At 49.8% G+C, this 6,942-nt stretch overlaps 1 pseudogene; it reads left to right on the plus strand.

The window, feature by feature from the left end:
* Positions 1-6,166: 6,166 nt before the first annotated feature.
* Positions 6,167-6,675, plus strand: LOC107401226 (ribosomal protein uL24-like pseudogene; annotated as a pseudogene).
* The last annotated feature ends 267 nt before the right edge of the window (positions 6,676-6,942 follow it).

Genomic DNA, 6,942 nt, shown 5'->3' on the forward strand with positions numbered 1-6,942 from the left:
GGTTAGAAGCAAGTCACTAAGCTAGCTCATTTTCAAAGGAAAGGTTACACCAGGGTATGATGCCCAGGAAGTGGTGACTAAGGAGGTGCCAGCCAGAGTCTGCCTGCTACACTTGCTGAGGAGTCCCAGCTAGTACAGAGCCCAGCTGCCTGTGCCTGGGGGCTTTTAAAAGGGTTCAAGGTCATTTCCTTGTTCTTCACTTATCCAGGTGTTTCCAGGGTAGATGAATGATCGAGGAGGGAGCCAGAGAAGGACAGAGACAGAGAGAGAGCATGTGTCAAACTCTTCCCAACCAAGCCACTCAGGTGAGGCTGGTCTTGCAGGCACAGCCTGAGTTCCCACTGCCCTGATGGTCATGGGTCCTCTTTAGAAACATTTAAAATTCTGCCTTTTAATTGGACGGACTCTGAGCACCTCAAGAGAAGGCTTCACGTCCTCCTCCTCATGACTATTAACAGGCCAGGAACATTGGAGCTTCCTCAGCCCTAGGCTGCAGCAACTACCACCAGAGGCAGCTCCAGCCCCTCACCCCTCCCTCGCCCTTCTTCATGCCAGCCACACAGTCCTGCCACACAAAGGCTGCCCTTGGCTGGTCCCCAAGGCTGATGAAATGTGGGGCCAGAACATGGGCTTTGTGAGCACCTGGAAGGCAGGGATGGAGGATCCAACATGTCACCACCAGACCTACTCAGAGGAAGGGCCTCATCTCTTAGCCCTGTGGTCCAACAGAGAACATGCTGCTCAGCAGATAGAGCTCAGTGGATGGGGAATGAATCTGAGGCTTTTGCATAGATGTGGTGGGCATTCAATGGCCAAGTACAAGCAAGATAACGTTGGTCCCCTTGGTCCCCACTGATTTCTTACTTCCCATCAGTCTTTGATTGAGGGGAGAGTTTTCCAAGGACTCTTCATTAGCCATAAGCCCAAAGGACTGGTGAGAATACCTGGGAGAAATTCGATCTTGTGTGCTTTAGTGTGTGTGTGTGTGTGTGTGTGTGTGTGTGTGTGTGTGTATTCCCATGTGTGTTCATTTGCATGGAAGCCAGATATCATCCTGGGGTGTAGTTCTCTATTGCTCTCTTATTTTTAGAGACAGAGTTTCTCACCGAACCTGGAGCTCACCAGTTCAGGTAGATTGACGAGCAAGTGAGGCCCAAGGATCTGCCTGTCTCAGCCTCTTCCAGTGTTGGGATTACAGGCCCACGCTGATGTGTTGGCTTTTTGACATGAGTTCTAAAGGATCAAAAAGTCCTACCGCAGGGCTGGGGAGATGGCTCAATGGTTAAGAGCACTTGCTGCTCTAGCAGAGGACCTGGTACCAGCACCCACATGGTAGTTCCAAGAGATCTAATACCTTCTTCTGACCTCTGCGGGGCCCTAAGCACACATGTGTTGCATGTGCATACATGTAGGCAAAATGCTCACACATAAAATAAAATGAATAAATCTAATTTTAAAAAATCAAAGATCTGAATGCCTGCATGTCATCCTTTCTTGGTACTGTAGAGATGGGACCAAACAAAAGATCCCTCAATTCAAAGAGAGGAGCCCCTCTGTCTCAGGGGACAGGCACGGCCTCTCTAGAGCAGGCAGGCTGGTAGCTACATCATATTTATTTGCAAGGCTGGGTTACATCTTAAAGGGCATGCCACACAAAGGCCAGGGAGACCTCTTGGCTCCTCCCTTGGGTAAGTGAATGGCCGCTGGCCCTGAGAAGACTTGGCCAAGCAGAACCAAAGACAGCCTGGCTGCCCTCTGCTCTCCTTCCACACTCCCTCTCCCTTTCCTCCAATCCCAGCATGCCTCCTTCTGCCTCCCCAGGCCCTGCCTTCCTGTGCTGGGAGCAAAAGCAGCTTATTGAATTTTTTGTGAGTATTTTGCATGGCGTCTGATTTACAATTCATAACCTGGATTATACCGCAAGTTCAGCCTTCCGGGGTCGGTGTAATTTAGACCTCGGAAATATTTTGCCATGCATTCAATTCCCCTGACATCTAAGGAAGTGTGGAAATGGAACCCACCCCTGGAGGTTTCTGTTTGGTGGGGGTGGAAGAGAATACAGGGGGATGATGAATGGTGTAGGGGGAGCGGATCAGAGACAATTGAGGGGTGGGAAGAAAGAATGTTAAACCCGAGAAAAGGGACAAGAATATGCATGAGGAAGGGGGACAGGAAGGCAGGGGGACCAGGAACTCCCATCACCCATGCCTCACCATGGACCCCACTGTCCACAGGAAGCACTTTAGCTGTGTGGCACCACCCAGAGTTTGGTCAAACATCCCACCTTGCCCTGCCTCAGGCCCTGCCTCTGGGGAATACAGACAAATCCCTGAATTGCTTTTCAGAAGCAGTTTTATTGAGATAACATTAGATTCTCCTACAATTTACCGTTTCAAGTACATGATGCGGAGGTTTTCAGGATGTCACCTCATTCAGTCTAAAATGTGTCACTGTCTTACAAAGACATCCTGTATCCTAAGGTGTCACCCTCTGGCCTGTTCTGGAGGCTGCTATAGATTTCCAGCAACTTGGACTTAACTGACAGTTCTGGAGAGAGAGAGAGAGAGAGAGAGAGAGAGAGAGAGAGAGAGAGAGAGAGAGAGGAGAGAGAGAGAGAGAGAGAGGAGGTACAGGAGAGAGAGAGAGAGAGAGAGAGAGAGAGAGAGAGAGAGAGAGAGAGAGAGAGAGGAGGTACAGGAGAGAGAGAGAGAGAGAGAGAGAGAGAGAGAGAGAGAGAGAGAGAGAGAGAGAGAGAGAGAGAGAGAGAAAGAGAGAGAGAGAGGGGAGATACAGCAGAATGCTCCCCTGGCATGTCCAAGGTCCTGACTTTGATCCTAGCACCTCAGAGAGTACAAGATACACATGCCACTAAGTTTAAGGTTTATCCTAAATCTAGAATGGCATCACCTTGTAATCTTTAATTGCAAAGATTTGGGAGGCTGAGACAAGAGGGTTGCCCCAAGTCTGAGACCAACCTGGGCTACCTTGTGACTTCAGGCCAGCCCAAGTTACAGAGTGAGATTGTCTCCAAAAAGGAAAGTAAATAAATGAATGTTACATTCAAGTCTGCACTCACAGGTGCTAGAGAGTAGACACTTTGCATTTCGAAGGGGGGCACCCTTCAATCCACTATCCTCATCTATTGTCCCTCTTTCTCCCAGCTCCTGGAAATCATTAATCTATTAATCTATAGGTTTGCTTATTGTGGATATTTGTATGAATGGAACGCTGGGATCTGTGGTCCATTGTGATTGGCTTCTTTTATTTAGCACCATGTTGTCAAGGTCCATTGAAGCCTATCAATACCTTGTTTCATTTGACTATTGCTCACTATCAGTTTGGATACCCTGCATCTTCCTGGTCATGTGTCAGTTGATGGACAGATGGACTATTCCTATTCTAGAGCTATTCTGAGTAATGCCACCCTAAAAACGACTGCACAGCTGCTAACAGCTGCCATTGGAGACAGATTCAGAAGTTCACATTTGCTTTCCTCAAGTCCCAAGGTCAAAGTGTACACAGCAGCCAGCTTCCAAATGGTCCCCACCTCTAGCCTGCTTTAAATGCTGCTGTGTGAGCCCCACCCTTGAGTTTGAGTGGCAATGACTTCCTTCTAATTAATAGATGGGGTGAAATGATGGAATGTCACTCAGCACCAAAACACAAAGCACTTGACCTCTGACCTACTCTTACCCTATTCATTTCACGAGGCAAGCTGCCCCGCTGCTCATCCCTATGGAGAAGCCCTCGTCCCAAGGAACAGTAGACCATAGCCAACAGCCCTGTTAGTGCTGAGGCCTTCCAGAAACCACAGGAGCATAGAGGCGAATCTTCCCCAACTACAACTGCACGGGGGCTTTGGCCCCAGCATGCAGCCCTGAGACTCCTGAGCCAAAGGAGGTCGCTCAGCTGCGGGGATTGCTAACCCGGACACTCTGAGATAACAGTGTGTGCTGGATTAATCCCCTAAGTTTTAGAGCAGCTGTCTATGCAACTGTGAATAACTGATAGAGAAGAGAAGATGTTCTTGGGAGTCCCAGGTTACTGAGATGTGGGGTCAGGGACAATATTGTTGGGAAACGGAACTTGTCTCACGTGAACTGGGATTTGGGCTTTGAGCTATGGACACCACAAGCTCAATCCCATTAAATGGTCTGGCTTCCTTCACTGGGGTGGAGGAAAGGTTCGAGGTGACCAGGGAGAGAGGGAGGAGGGTAAATGAAGTGTCAGCAAGCATCGCTGAGAGAGCATTTCTGGTCTGCACACGGGATCAAGTGTTTATTGACATTACCTCCTCTCCAGTCTTCGCAGAACCATCTTCTGAGGTCAGTTCTCTTCTCCCTGCTGAGAGACACAGAGGAGGAGCAGAGAGCTTCCGCTGTGAGGTTCCCCTCCCTCCAGTGTCCGTCCTCCATCCTCCATATCCTGCAGGGTGAGGTGGGCATGGAAGTAGAGAGGTGGGATGAAAATCCAAGGCCTTCTGGATTCAGACAGCTCTTCTGCGCATCTCGATTCTGCAGCTCACTGTGCCCTTTGCTCCCATCCTGAGGAAGAGGAAAGAATCGTTTTCTTTGTCTCAGAACAAAGAAGCTAAGGAAGAAGAGTGTGGAGGACTCTGACGTGCCATCTTCCGGCCTAGAAGGGTGATGGCCAAATAGGGGGAGCTGTTTTGCTGATGCTGAGATGGTGATGGCAATGGAGTCGTGGTGAATGGTAATTGGTGGTGGTGGTGGTAGTAGTGGTGATGGTGGTGATAGAGATTGTTGTAGTCATGGTAACTGCAGCAGCGTGGCAGTGGTGGTAGTAGCGATGGTGGGAATGATGGTGCTGGGATGGCAGTGGTGGAGGTTGTTGTGATAGTGAGGGTGGCGATGAAGCCACGGTGGCGGATGTTGAAACGGTAATAGTGGTGATGGTGGCTGTGGTCCTGGCAGTGATGGAGGCTGTAGTGATGGCGATGATGGTGGCGGTGTGGTAGCAGCTACGGGGGTTATAGTGATGCTGCTGATGGTGACGGTGGCTGTGGGAAGGGTTGCTCTTGTAGTGACGGTGGTGGCGGTGGTGACGATGGTGGTGACAGTGTTGGAGGCAGCTGCGGAGGCTGAAGTGATGGTGATGATGGCGGTGATGATGGAGGTGGGAGTAAGCACTGGGGGAGGTCACAGGGAGGGGGATGGTAGTGGGCGTGATGGCAATGATGGTGGTAGCGGTAGTCGAGGTGTAGTACCGGGAATAGTAGTGGTGTTCATGGTAGGAGTGTGCAATGATGGTGTTGGTGATGGTGACGGTGTTGGCATTGGTGAAAGTTGTAGTGATGGCGATGACAGTGGTGGTGGAGGTTGTGACGGTGATGGTGGCAGCAGCAGCGGAAGCTGTAGTGATAAAAATGGTGGTGGTGGTGGTGATGGTGGTGGTGGTGGTGGTGGTGTGTGTGTGTGTGTATGTGTGTGTGTGGTGCTGGTGGTGGGGGTGGGGAGGTGTGTGTGATGGCTGTGGTAATGATGGTGGTTGCAGTAGCAGAGTGTAGTGATGTGGATGGTAGTGATGTGTTATGTGGTGGTGGTGGTGGTGATGGTGGTGGTGGTGGTGGTGTGTGTGTGTGTGTGTGTGTGTGTGTGTGTGTGTGTGTGTGTGTGTGATGGCTGTTGCAGTAGGAGAGTGTAGTGATGTGGATGGCAGTGATGTGGTAATGTGGTGGTGGTGATGGTGGTGGCAGCGGCTGTGGCAACAGTTGTCATAGTGTCAGTTAAAATCCAGATCCTCTGAAGAACGGGTAGCCTCATCTCAAATCTTACCAAGCCCAGGCCACTTTCCTAAGGTCAATCCATTGAGAGGATGTGGGGTGTCATGCGGCATCTGTAGAATTCAACTGGTCACATGAGACCCTCCAAAACTCTTCTATCTTCCACATGGCTGTCCTACAAGAGCTCACTATAGATCTGGGGCTCATCCTAACTCTAGTTCAATGATCCATGGCAAAATTGGTGTCTTGGTGAGTTTAACATACCATCCAAAGCTCATCCAAGGGCCGGGTCTACAACAGGCCTAGTATTTGGAACGAGGGAAACTTTTGGCATGTCCTCACTGACGCTTTTGGAAAGGGGCATGCTAAGCTGGGAGCGGGGTACTATGGGGCTTCAAGGGCCCTCTACTCACAGGAGACAGTAGATCATGACCACATTATTTAAAAGTGGAGGGAGGTTGGCTCTTTCCTTTTGCGGCCATCGCTGGATCACAGCCACCAAAATGAAGTTCAATCCCTTTGTGACTTCAGACCGAAGCAAGAACCACAAACGGCATTTCAATGCACCTTCTCACATTTGGAGGAAGATCATGTCTTCCACCCTTTCCAAAGAGCTGAGGAAGAAGTACAATGTTCGGTCTATGCCCATTCGAAAGGATGATGAAGTTCAGGTTGTCTGAGAACACTACAAAGGCCAGCAGATTGGCAAAATGGTCCAAGTGTACAGGAAGAAATACATCATCTACATCGAATGAGTGCAGCGAGAAAAGACTAATGCCACAACTGTCCATGTGGGCATCCACCCCAGCAAGGTGGTTATCACCAGGCTAAAGCTGGACAAAGACCGCAAAAAGATCCTGGAAAGGAAAGCCAAGTCGGAAAGGAGAAGGGCAAATACAAGGAAGAAATGATTGAGAAGATGCAGGAGTAGGGGTGTGTCCTATTAAAGACTGCTTAAATAGTCCTGGTTGGTGTGGTGTTTTGAAAGGTACCTTGCTGGGCAGTGGTGGCGCATGCCTTTATCCCAGCATTTGGGGGGGTGGGGCGGATCTCTGAGTCTGAGGCCAGCTTGGTCTCCAAAGTGAGTTCCAGGAAAGGCACAAAGCTACACAGAGAAACCCTGTCTTGAAAAAAGAAAGAAAGAAAGAAAGAAAGAAAGAAAGAAAGAAAGGAAGGAAGGAAGGAAGGAAGGAAGGAAG

Source organism: Peromyscus maniculatus, chromosome 8 (assembly GCF_049852395.1).
Source record: "Peromyscus maniculatus bairdii isolate BWxNUB_F1_BW_parent chromosome 8, HU_Pman_BW_mat_3.1, whole genome shotgun sequence".
In the NCBI taxonomy this organism is placed as follows: domain Eukaryota; kingdom Metazoa; phylum Chordata; class Mammalia; order Rodentia; family Cricetidae; genus Peromyscus; species Peromyscus maniculatus.